Source organism: Phyllobates terribilis, unplaced genomic scaffold, assembly GCF_046119375.1.
Source record: "Phyllobates terribilis strain yellow unplaced genomic scaffold, ASM4611937v1 Scaffold_8__6_contigs__length_399053987, whole genome shotgun sequence".
Lineage (NCBI taxonomy): Eukaryota > Metazoa > Chordata > Amphibia > Anura > Dendrobatidae > Phyllobates > Phyllobates terribilis.
This window is the reverse complement of record NW_027362768.1, coordinates 222,530,048-222,543,350: the sequence shown is the minus strand read 5'-3', so window position 1 is coordinate 222,543,350 and position 13,303 is coordinate 222,530,048. Positions and strand designations below refer to the sequence as shown.

Genomic DNA, 13,303 nt, shown 5'->3' with positions numbered 1-13,303 from the left:
ATTCAGCATCTTATGAGGGCCCATTATATACTGTGTGCAGCATCTTAAGGGGGCCCATTATATATTGTATTCAGCATCTTATGGGGGCCCATTATATACTGTGTGCAGCATCTTATGGGGGCCCATTATATACTGTGTACAGCATCTTATGGGGACCAATTATATACTGTGTGCAGCATCTTATGGGGGCCCATTATATACTATATTCAGCATCTTATGAGGGTCCAATATATACCGTGTGCAGCATCCTATAGGGGCCCATTATATACCGTGTGCAGCATCTTATCGGGGCCCATATATTGTGTGCAGCATCTTATGGGGGCCCATATACTGGGTGCAGTATCTTATGGGGGCCCATATACTGTGTGCAACATCATATGGGGGCCCATTATATACTGTATGCAGCATCATATTGAGGGTCCATTATTCTGTATGGAGCACTGTGTGGTGCCATTATGCTGTATGGAGGACTATGTGGGGCCGATTATTTTCTATGGAGGACTATGTGGGCCCATTATACTGTATGGAGGACTATGTGGGGCCATTATACTGTATGGAGGACTGTGTGGGGCCCATAATTCTGTATGGAGCACTGTGTGGGGCCCATAATTCTGTATGGAGCACTGTGTGGGGCCCATAATTCTGTATGGAGCACTGTGTGGTGCCCATAATTCTGTATGGAGCACTGTGTGGTGCTCATAATTCTGTATGGAGCACTGTGTGGTGCCCATAGTTCTGTATGGAGCACTGTGTGGGGCCCATAATTCTGTATGGAAAACTGTGTGGTGCCAATAATTCTGTATGGAGCACTGTGTGGGGCCCATAATTCTATATGGAGCACTGTGTGGTGCCAATAATTCTGTATGGAGCACTGTGAAGGGCCCATAATTCTGTATGGAGCACTGTGTGGTGCCCATAATTCTGTATGGAGCACTGTGTGAAGCTATTGTAGAATTTACAATAAATATCACTCATGTAATGTAAGAAGTGAGTGAAATCTTTGGCATTGTACTCTACCTATATTTATCTGCCGTATCTGTTCATCATGAATCATGGTATGTGTTAAAGGGGTCACTGAGACTCTTTTGCCTGGTGGAGCTTGCCCTGATGACTATGAACATCAAGATGAACAATGGGTGCAAGTGTGACAGGGTGATCTGCTCTGTGACAGGCCGAGCGCTGATGTCACATAGCAGTTACATTAGATGGATGCCGGCTGTGTGTAATGTCACCGGTGGTCACTGTATTACCTGTATTACAGCATCTACAGGTACTCTGTATATGCTGTAATGTCACTGGTTATCACAGTATTACCTGTACACTTAAACTATATACAGAGCTCCTGTGTATAAGGTCACGAGTGGTAATATTAGTGTTATTAGTATTCTGGTTTTTATTAATGATCAGTATTGTATTATTCGATCACTATCAGGTGGTAATATATGATCTGGTCTTGGTGTGGCGGTATTTGTTCCTTGTATGTAGCATTATTTGGTCATTGTGGTGGTAATACCTGGCCTGGTCATGGTGTGACGGTCTTAATCGCCTGTATGTGGTATTATTTGGTCCCTATGTGGTCTGGTCATGGTGTGACGGTATTAATCGCCTGTATGCGGTATTATTCGGTCACTGTGTGGTGATAATATGTAGTCTGGTCACGGTGTGGCTGTATTTATTCCTTGTATGTGATATTATTGGTCTTAGTATAGTGGATTGTGTTGTGTATGGCGGCCATTTGTTCTCTCTGATATCGATAAGGAGAAGATTTTTGATTTCCAATAGAGATTAAATACTTAGACAACATTTAACCCCTCCCTGTCATGTGACTATTACACAGTAGCAAATATGCATTTATAGGTGTTCTATGGTTAAAACAAGTAATTACCTATCCTAAGACAATGTTCACACATTCAGTTTTTGGTCAGTATTTCACATCCGTATTTGTAAGTAAAAACCAGGAGTGGGTGATAAATAGAGGGAAAGTAGAGTAGAAACTCGTCACCACTTCTATGATTGTTCCACTCCTGGTTTTGGCTGACAAATATTGACCAAATACTGCACGTGTGAATGTGGCCAAAGGATAAATGATAAGTTATTGATTGGTGGGGGTCTGACTGCTGGGACCTCCACTGATCTGTTGAATGTGGCGCTTTTATCCTCGTTAGTATGGAGCGGCATGGATGACTCGACCACTGATCCATTCATTCCCTAAAGGGCTTCACTTGGCTTTTTCTGGAAGCCCCCAAAGAGGATGAATGGAGCTGCGGTCAGACATCCCACCTGCCGCACCATTTTAAAATGGGGATAAAATGGGGATAAAAGTGCCCTGTCAGGGATAAAAGTTAAACATTCTTCCGATCGGTGCAGTTTCTAATGCTCAGATTCCACCAATCAATAAGTTATCACTTATCACCTATCTAAGCTGATAGGACTTGTTTTCATCAAAGAAGCCCTTTAATGCAAACTACAGTAATTGTACATCCCAGTTATAGTGGTGCACAGTAGATGTTCAGGAGCCGCCTGTGTTTTACAGTCGACGCTCCACTATAACAGGGATAACGGCTAACAGGTATTTGCATATACAGTGGGTACGGAAAGTATTCATAACCCTTTACATTTTTCACTCTTTATTTCATTGCAGCCATTGGGAAAATTCTAAAAAGTTCATTTATTTTCTTATTAAAGTACACTCTGCACCCAATCTTGACTGAAAAAAACAGAAATGTAGAATTTTTTGCAAATTTATTAAAAAAAAACTGAAATCTCACATAGTCATAAGTATTCAGACCCCTTGCTCAATATTGAGCAGAAGCACCCTTTTGAGCTAGCACAGCCATGGGTCTTCTTGGGAATGATGCAACCAAGTTTTTCACACCTGGATTTGGTATCCTCTGCCATTCTTCCTTGCAGATCCTCTCCAGTTCCGCCAGGTTGGATGGGAACGTTGGTGGACAGCCATTTTCAGGTCTCTCCAGAGATGCTCAATTGGGTTTAGGTCAGAGCTCTGGCAAGACCAGTCAAGAATGGTCACAGAGTTGTTCTGAAGCCACTCCTTTGTTATTTTAGTTGTGTGCTTAGGGTCATTGTCTTGTTGGAAGGTGAACCTTCGGCCAAGTCTGAGGTCCCGAACACTCTGGAAGAGGTTTTCATCCAGTAAATCTCTGTACTTGGCCGTATTCATGTTTCCTTCAAATGCAACCATTCGTCCTGTCCCTGAAGCTGAAAAACACCCCCATAGCATGATGCTGCCACCACCATGTTTCACTGTTGGGATTGTATTGGGCAGGTGATGAGCAGTGCCTGGTTTTCTCCACACATACCACTTAGAACTTTTGGTGATAATTCTATCTTCGTCTCATCAGACCAGAGAATCTTATTTCTCATAGTCTATGAGTCCTTCATGTGTTTTTGAGCAAACCCTATGCGGGCTGTCATATGCGTTGCACTAAGGAGAGGCTTCCGTCGGGCCACTCTGCCATAATGGCCCGACTGGTGGAGGGCTGCAGTGATAGTTGACTTTGTGGAACTTTTTCCCATTTCCCTACGGCATCTCTGGAGCTCAGCCACAGTGATCTTGGGGTTCTTCTTTACCTCTCTCACTAAGGCTCTTCTCTCACAATTTCTCAGTTTGGCTGGACGGCCAGGTCTAGGAAGACTTCTGGTGGTCCCAAATTTTATCCATTTAAGGATTATGGAGGCCACTGTGCTTTTAGGAACCTTGAGTAATGCAGAAATTCTTTTGTAACCTTGGCCAGATGTGTGCCTGCCACAATTCTGTCTCTGAGCTCCTTGGGCAGTTCCTTTGAGCTCACGATTCTCATTTGGTCTGACATGCACTGTAAGCTGTGAGGTCTTATATAGGCAGGTGTGTGCCTTTCCAAATCAAGTCCTATCAGTTTAATTAAACACAGATGGACTCCAATGAAGGAGTAGAATAATCTCAAGGAAGATCACAAGGAAATGGACAGCATGTGATTTAAATATGAGTGTCTGAGCAAAGGGTCTGAATACTTATGACTATGTGATATTTCAGTTTTTCTTTTTTAATAAATTTGCCAAAATTTCTACATTTCTGTTTTTTTTCAGTCAAGATGAGGTGCAGAGTGTACTTTAATGAGAAAAAAAATGAACTTTTTAGAATTTACCAAATGGCTGCAATGAAACAAAGAGTGAAACATTTAAAGGGGTCTGAATACTTTCCGTACCCACTGTATATCTTGACACTGAAGAGCAACTGTCAGGACGTAGTATAAGTCACTAAGTGTCACCAGCTCCCAGACAATAGAGAAGTAGAGCAGAGGTGAAGAGTGCTGCTCCCCTGACCTCTGCCATAGCAATCAATGAAGCTACAAATAACTGGATGTGCTTATCACTCTGCCTGTTATCCTACTGAGTGCAACTCTGTCCAGAGTTATCTGTAGCTCCATCACAAGTAGATTTCAGGAGAGCCCTGCTCACTTCATCTCAGTCTAGGGATCTGCTTAGGTGAACAGTGCGCTCCTGACTTCTGCGATAGAGCTGCAAGTAACACCTGCCAACGCAGTAGGATAATAGGCAAAGTGAAAAGCACATCTCTGACACAGAAAGCAGGGGGCCTCAATGTGGATACGGGGCCCTAGGCAAGAGCCCAGCCGCTCTCCACCCACCCACCCTGTGTACAGGAGCAGGGACGGAGTATAAAGCAGTAATTATATAAGTATTTTAGCAGTTTTCTACAGTTTTATGACATAAGGAATATAAATGCAATGTAAAAATGTAAGGTAATGTAGAATGTAAAAATTGAATATAGACTCCTAATGATTTGCATTCTATTACTAAATTTTTATGATATCATATAGTCATACGTAGCCTATTTCAACATGATAACTGTTTTTTACCTGAAATTTTTAATCAGGCTTTACTTAATTTACCTCAAAATGTAATAAAGAAATAATGTTAATGCTGTATGTTAATGAAATAAGCTTGAATTCACAACATGTTTGAAAGAGCCTTTATTTATAAATAAAAATTTAAACTGACCTAGTTAAGACTGGGTACATATGAGTGAGTGCAAAATCGTCCACTTTACATTCAGAAAAAAATTATATTTTTTTATCCATATTGTCATCCATATGCAATCCATATGCCATTCATGTGTCCATTTTTTACTTCCGTATGTAATCCATATGTCCGTTTTGTCCATCCATATGGCATCCATTTTTACATGAACAATGTAATAATAAAGGTCAAATACAGTTTCTTGTAAAGAGAGGAGAGAACAAGGCGCAATGGGTGACTCAGTATTGCAATTGTAGGAGGGGTGTGGGGATGGCTACTAACCTTATGAAGTTGTGCACCTCTGCACAACCCCAGTGTAAAGCTCCACAAGCTCCGCTCTGTTGGTGGCTGTCATCTATTTCCAGCGGCGTTCTCGGTGGTGGATCACGTGGTCAGGTTAGTTGCATGTACCGCCGAGATGGACGCCCAGCTTCACCAACACCCCCGGCAGCGCTCCGGAGGGGTTAGGGCAGCGCAGCTTGGAAAACCAGGGTAGTAATTCTAATTAAATTCCTCCCACAGGTGAAAGAACAATAAATTAAAGGCAGCTCTACCGCACCCCAACAGGGGGAAAGGGACAATCAGAAATGATGAAGGTGGCTGTGTCCACCGAAACGCGTTGTGTGTATTAATAAATCAGTCCTTTTAATATTTTTGCCCTGTTATTGGCGCTCTGGTACCGCTATTCATATTCACTGAAATACAGTTTCTTATCTTTATCATTGTAATGTACTTGTGAAAACGCATGACACATACTAATCTGTTCTTAATGAGACTACCGGAGATAGCTGAGCACTGTATTGTCTTCGATACTACTATAAGAATGAATGGAGCAGTGCACATGATCAACCACCACCCCATTCACAAGATGTTTTAGTCTAAGTTTGCGCTGCTTTAGAATTAGACAGGATTGATAAACATGCCCCTATATATTTGCAAAGCTCCATGATCACTGTTTCTTCTCTTTGATTGGAAACAGCTTTGCTCTTTAGAGCAGGGGTCTCAAACACGTGGCCCCTCAGGCTGCTTCATGCTGTCCACAGGCACCATAGACCTCTTAACGATCGCGGCCCGGTCCAGGAGCCATGGACATCAGCGTTTTATTTCAGTGTATTGCCGTGCAGAGACCTGCTCTCTGCACAGCAATACCCATGCCAGACACCAGCCTATCAGAGGCTAGCAGCTGACATCAGCGTCCCAGCACAGCGGCGTATGACGTCACTGCCATGTGCAGATGTCAGCTGCTAGCCTCTGATAGGCCGGAGGCAGGCATTGCTATTGCTGTGCAGAGACCGGGCCGCGATCGTTAAGGGGTCTATGGTGCCTGCGGCCCGCATGTGCAGAAAGGACACCGAGGGAATGGAGGACAGATGAGAAGAAACTTTTTTTTCTCTTTTATGTGTATGTGAAGAATGGTACAGGGGACATATCTACAATATGGGGACCTGGATGGGGACATATCTAAAATATGGGGACCTGAATAGGGACATACCTATAATATGGGGACCTGAATGGGGACATACTTACAATATGGGAACCTGGATGGGGACATACTTACAATATGAGAACCTGGATGGGGACATACTTACAATATGGGAACCTGGATGGGGACATACCTAAAATATGGGGACCTGGTGTCACGCCAGGTATGAGTGCAACTCAGAGGGGAAAGGGAAAGGGAGCCCAGACACTATGGAAAGGGGGAAGAGGTGACCTCCTAATCTGGACTAGAGTCACCCTGTCTCCCCCTAACGTCCCTATACAGCCTCCGTAGTTGTCGCCGATCATGTGCCTCGCCCTACTATGCCTGGCGTAAGTCTATAGCTGGGGGTGGAAGGAGATGAACACTAGTCAACCTCCCCTAGCACTCTAAAGACAAAAGGGGAAGACAACACAGAGGTATAACAACTTAGCTTTTGATGAACTCCAACAGTGCACACGGCCTCAAGACTCCAGATAGGACGTGGTGCTGCTACAGCCAAGATCCAGGAAGGAATGAGTATAACCGGCGATGCCCACCTGGAGAGACCAGGTATACAGTGCATTGTGAAAGTATTTGGCCCCCTTGAACTTTTCTACCTTTTGCCACATTTCTGGCTTCAAACATAATGATATAAAATTCTAATTTTTTGAGGAAGAATCAACAACAAGTGGGACACAATCGTGAAGTGGACTGAGATTTATTGGATATTTTAAACTTTTTTAACAAATTCAAAACTGAAAAGTGGGGCGTGCAATATTATTCGGCCCCTTTACTTTCAGTGCAGCAAACTCACTCCAGAAGTTCAGTGAGGGTCTCTGAATGATTCAATCTTGTCCTAAATGACTGGTAATTATAAATAGAATCCACCTGTGTGTAATCAAGTCTTTGTATAAATGCACCTGCTCTGTGATAGTCTTAGGGTTCTGTTTCAAGTGCAGAGAGCATCATGAAGACCAAGGAACACACCAGGCAGGTCCGAGATACTGTTGTGGCGAAGTTTAAAGCCAGATTTGAATACAAAAAGATTTCCAAAGTTTTAAACATCTCAAGGAGCACTGTGCAAGCGATCATATTGAAATTGAAGGAGTACCAGACCACTGCAAATCTACCAAGACCCGGCCGTCCCTCTAAACTTTCATTTCGAACAAGGAGAAGACTGATCACAGATGCAGCCAAAAGGCCCATGATCACTCTGGATGAACTGCAGAGATCTACAGCTGAGGTGGGAGAGTCTGTCCATAGGACAACAATCAGTCATACACTGCACAAATCTGGCCTTTATGGAAGAGTGGCAAGAAGAAAGCCATTTCTCAAAGATATCCATTAAAAGTCTCATTTGAAGTTTGCAACAAGCCACCTGGGAGACACACCAAAAATGTGGAATAAGGTGCTCTGGTCAGATGAAACCAAAATCGAACTTTTTGGCCACAATGCAAAATGATATGTTTGGCGTTAAAGCAACAAAGCTCATCACCCTCAAAACACCATCCCCACTGTCAAACATGGTGGTGGCAGCATCATGGTTTAGGCCTGTTTTTCTTCAGTAGGGACAGGGAAGATGGTTAAAATTGATGGGAAGATAGATGGAGCCAAGTACAGGACCATTCTGGAAGAAAACCTGTTGGAGTCTGCAAAAGACCTGAGACTGGGACGGAGATTTATCTTCCAACAAGACAATGGTCCCAAACATAAAGCAAAATCTACAACCAAATGGTTCAAAAATAAACGTATCCAGGTGTTAGAATGGCCAAGTCAAAATCCAGACCTGAATCCAATCGAGAATCTGTGGAAAGAGCTGAAAACTGCTGTTCACAAATGCCCTCCATTCAACCTCAATGAGCTCGAGCTGTTTTGCAAGGAAGAATGGGCAAGAATTTCAGCCTCTCGATGTGCAAAACTGATAGAGACATACCCCAAGAGACTTGCAGCTGTAATCGCAGAAAAAGGTGGGGCTACAAAGTATTAACTCAAGGGGGCCGAATAATATTGCATGCCCCACTTTTCAGTTTTGAATTTGTTAAAAAAGTTTAAATAAATTTCGTTCCACTTCACGATTGTGTCCCACTTGTTGTTGATTCTTCCCAAAAAATTAGAATTTTATATCTTTATGTTTGAAGCCAGAAATGCAGCAAAAGGTAGAAAAGTTCAAGGGGGCCAAATACTTTCACAATGCACTGTATATACACCCAGGCCAGAGGGAGGTCCTAAAGTCAGCCTCCTATCTGCAATGCCAAACGTGGAGATCTCCTGCAAGCCACTGCAGGGCGACTGTCTGTCACCTCCGACACACCTGTGACAGTGCGCCCCCCCTCCCCCTCTACAAGTAGCCTCTGGATACTCAGGACCAGGTTTCTCAAGAAAAGAGGTGTGAAAAAAGCGAACCAATCTGGGTGCATTCGCCTCTGATGCTGAAACCCACATCCTCTCCTCTGGACCATAGCCTTTCCAGTGCACCAAGTATTGTAGAGAACGACATTGGAGACGAGAATCTACAGTCCTCGAAATCTCGAACTCCAGTACCATCAACCATTACTGGGGGCGTTGGTAGAGGTGAGGGCTCAAGAAGTTCTACATACCTTTTGAGTAGGGACCTGTGGAACACCTTATGGACCTTAAGGGCCCGAGGAAGTTCAAGATGAAATGCTGCTGGGTTAATGACGGTGGTTATTTTGTAGGGACAAATAAACCTAGGTCCCAGCTTCCAAGAAGGAACTTTCAATCTTATATTCTTGGTAGACAACCACACAAAGTCATTCACATTCAGGTCCGGACCTGGCAAGCGTTTTCTGTCAAACATACGTTTATACCTGTCACCCATGGTCTTTAAATTACGCAGAACACCCTGTCATACTGAGGAGAGCGACAAAGCAAACTGTTCCTCCTCAGGAACTCCTGAAGCTCCATCCCCACTGAAGGTACCAAACTGTAGATGATAACCATATGCACCAAAGAACGGTGACCTGCCAGTGGAATTTTGATGATGATTATTGATGGCAAATTCTGCCAGCGGTAAGTAGGTTATCCAATCCTCCTGATTTTCGGAGGCGAAACACCTGAGGTATGTCTCCACGTTCTGATTGACACGCTCGGTCTGACCATTCGACTGAGGGTGGAAGGCAGAGGAAAAGGACAGCTGCACCCCCAGTCAAGAACAGAATGCCTTCCAGAACTTGGAAACAAACTGGGTCCCCTGATCAGACACCACATCGGAGGGAACCCCATGAAGCTTCACAATCTCATTTATGAACACCTGGGCAAGTGTGTTAGCTTTGGGAAGTGCAGGTAAAGCGACGAAGTGAACCATTTTACTGAACCTATCTACTACCGTCAAAACCATCGTTTTGCCTGCAGAAACCGGTAGGTCAGTAATGAAATCCATGGACAAGTGTGTCCATGACCAACTAGGGATGGATAGCGGCAGAAGAGTACCAGATGAACGGGTATGAAAAACCTTAGAATGCGCGCAAATACTACAAGCAGCTATGTGTTCAATCACATCCCGATGCAACCCCGGTCACCAAAAATGACGAAAGAGGAAGTCCGCGGTTGCCTTACCACCTGGATGCCCAGCAAGCACAGAGTTCTGATGCTCCTTGATTACTTTACGGCACAGATCAGGAGGTACAAATAACTTTCCTGAAGGACAGGAGGCAGGGGCGTCCCTCTGAGCCTCCAGCACCTCACCCTCCAGTTCAGGAAAAGAGCTGAAATAACTACCCTTTTCTGTAATATCGGAGCAGAGTTCTCATGGTCACCACGACCAGGGAAGCTAAGCTCCGGGACAAAGCATCAGCCTTGACGTTTTTGACCCCTGGACGAAAAGTGAAGTAAAAAACAGGGACCATCTGGCTTGCCTAGGGTTGAGACGTTTAGCTGACTGGACATATGACAGGTTTTTATGGTCAGTAATAACAGTAATAGGATGGACAACCCCCTTCAACCAGTGTCGCCATTCCTCGAACGCCAAAAGTTCCCTATTACCCACGTCATAATTTCTCTCAGCTGAAGACAATTTTTTAGAAAAGAAGGTGCATTGATGCCATTTACCAGGGGATGAACCCTGAGACAACACAGCCCCAACCCCGACATCCGAAGTATCGACCTCCACAATAAAGGGTTGAGAAACATCGGGTTGACTGAGTATAGGTGCAGTGGCAAAATGATTCTTTAAGGAAGAAAAAGCCTGGAGGGAAGCATCCGACCATTTGGAAAAATCAGACCCCTTCTTAGTCATGTCAGTAAGGGATTTAACTACAACAGAGTAATTTTGAATGAATTTCCTGTAAAAATTAGTAAAGCCCAGAAAGCGTTGTAGGTTCTCCGGAAGTTCCCAGTCAAGGACTGTATGGATCTTCTCCGGATCCATCCGAAAACCTGAAGATGACAACAAGTACCCCAAAAACTGCACTCCCTGAACAGCGAAAACACATTTCTCTAGTTTGGCATAGAGTTTGTTATCCCTTATTATCTGGAGCACCTGCTTAACATGCCCCCGATGGGTCTCAAAATCAGGTGAATAAACCAAAATATTATCCAGATAGATTACTACAAACCTCCCCACCAAATGATGAAAAATATCATTTATGAAATGCTAGAATACCGCAGATGCATTGGTCAAGGCAAAAGACATAACCAGACTCTCGAAATGACCTTCCGGGGTATTGAACGCTGTCTTCCATTCGTCCCCTTCTCTGATTCTAACCAGATTGTAGGCGCCCCTTAAATCCAACTTGCAGAATACCTTAGCTCCCACAACCTTGCTGAATAAATCAGGAATCAGAGGAAGATGGTATGGATCACGGATGGTAATTTGATTTAATTCCCGGAAATCTAAACAGGGACGTAGACCGCCATCTTTTCTCTTCATAAAGAAGAACCCTGCCACCACGGGTGAAGATGAGTGTCTGATATGTCCCTTCTCCAGACTTTCCGCAATTAAATCCTTCATGGCTTGTCTCTCAGGGCCAGAAAGATTATACAGTCTGGACTTGGGTAGTTTAGCTCCGGGGGTCAGGTTAATAGGGCAGTAATAAGCACGATAAGGAGGCAAATTCTGACACCCCTTCTCAGAAAAAAAGTCCTCAAAACCAGACAGAAAAGCAGGCAGAAACTTCGTAGAGACAGCAGCAATGGAAACATTCAGACAGTTCTCATGGCAGAAATCTCCCCATTCAATAATCTCCCTGGTTTGCCAATCCACCAATGGATTATGTTTAACAAGCCAGGGGATACCTAAAACAATCGGAGTAGGGAGATTCTCCAAAACATAGCTAGGAGTGATTTCACAATGAACTGACCCCACCCTCAGTTTCACATTATGTACAATCTGAGTAAATGCTTTCTGTGCAAGTGGCGCAGAGTCAATGGCAAAGATGGAAATAGATTCAGCTAAAGCACAGCAAGCGGGACCATGAGTTTTCACAAACTCAGCATCAACCATGCTGAAACCGGCTCCACTGTCAATAAACACAGAAATTTTTTCGATTTTGCTCTCTAACACCACCTCTGCAGTCAGGACAAAACAGGAACTGCAGTTTGGCCACAAATGCATCCCTTGTTTATCCAACTCCAGATTATCGAGAGTTAATCAAGTCACTTTTTGTCTAGGAATTGAAGGACAGGTCCCAACAAAATGTCCCCTTTTCCCACAAAAAAACACACTCCTTTTTCTTGCGAATCTCAGGGAAGTTGTATGATGCAGAGACACCCCCTAACTGCATAGGTTCCTCCACCTCCCCCAGCACTTGGCCACCCCCACACTGCTCCCTTGGCAAAGGTACAGAACCCCGACAAAAAGGCCCCGTAGAAGGAGGTCGCACCCGTCTATCCCAAAGGCGCCTACCCAGACGTATGGCCAAAGACATGGCAGCCTCCAAGGACTGAGGGGTATCATATACAGCCAAGACATCTTTCAACCTTTCCATTAGCCCCTCACAAAATTGACTTTTAAGGGCTGAGTCATTCCATATGGAATCAGTTGCCCATCTACGGAATTCCGAAATGTATGTTTCCACTGACCGAATCCCCTGCTGAAGGCGACGTATCTTAGACTAAGCCAAGGTGACTCGGTCAGGGTCATCATAGATGAGGACAAGAGCTCCAAAAACCCCCTCCACATATTGGAGAAAAACCGAATCCTGCGGTAAGGAAAACGCCCACAACTAAGGATCTCCCTGCAGTAGAGAGATCACAATGCCAACTCGTTGCTCCTCATTACCGGAGGAGTAGGGACGAAGCTTGAAATACAATTTGCATGCCTCCTTAAACACAAAAAACCTGTCCGTACCTCCTGAAAACCTGTCCAAGAGGGCAAACTTGGGTTCAGGATGGACAGGCCTACTTGCAGAGACCACCACATTGGCATCCTGTAACCGCTGACACTGCTGCTGAACCTCACAGCGGAGTTCATTTACCTCCAGAGACAGACAGCAGAACTGCTCTGCAAGCTCTGCAACTGATCCCATACCAAAACAAAAAAGGGAAAAAAAGAAAGTGCACGCCCAAAAACACACAAAGAAAAAAAAAATGTCAATCTTGAGTCGTTTTTTTTTTTTTTCCAAAACGTGCTCGGCCAGTTATAATGTCACGCCAGCTGTGAGTGCAACACAGAGAGTAATGCCAGGTGTGAGTACAACACAGAGGGGAAAGGGAAAGGGAGCCTAGACACTAGGGAAAGGGGGAAGAGGTGACCTCCTAATCTGGACTAGCGGCACCCTGTCTCCCCCTAACTTCCCTATACAGCCTCCGCAGCTGTTGCCGATCACGTGCCTCGCCCCACTATCC

The 13,303-nt window shown here is 44.4% G+C and overlaps 1 protein-coding gene across 3 annotated transcripts in view; it reads left to right on the top strand.

The window, feature by feature from the left end:
• Nucleotides 1-13,303, top strand: part of OLFML2B (olfactomedin like 2B) — a 753,194-nt gene that overhangs the window by 165,039 nt on the left and 574,852 nt on the right. The window lies entirely within an intron of this gene.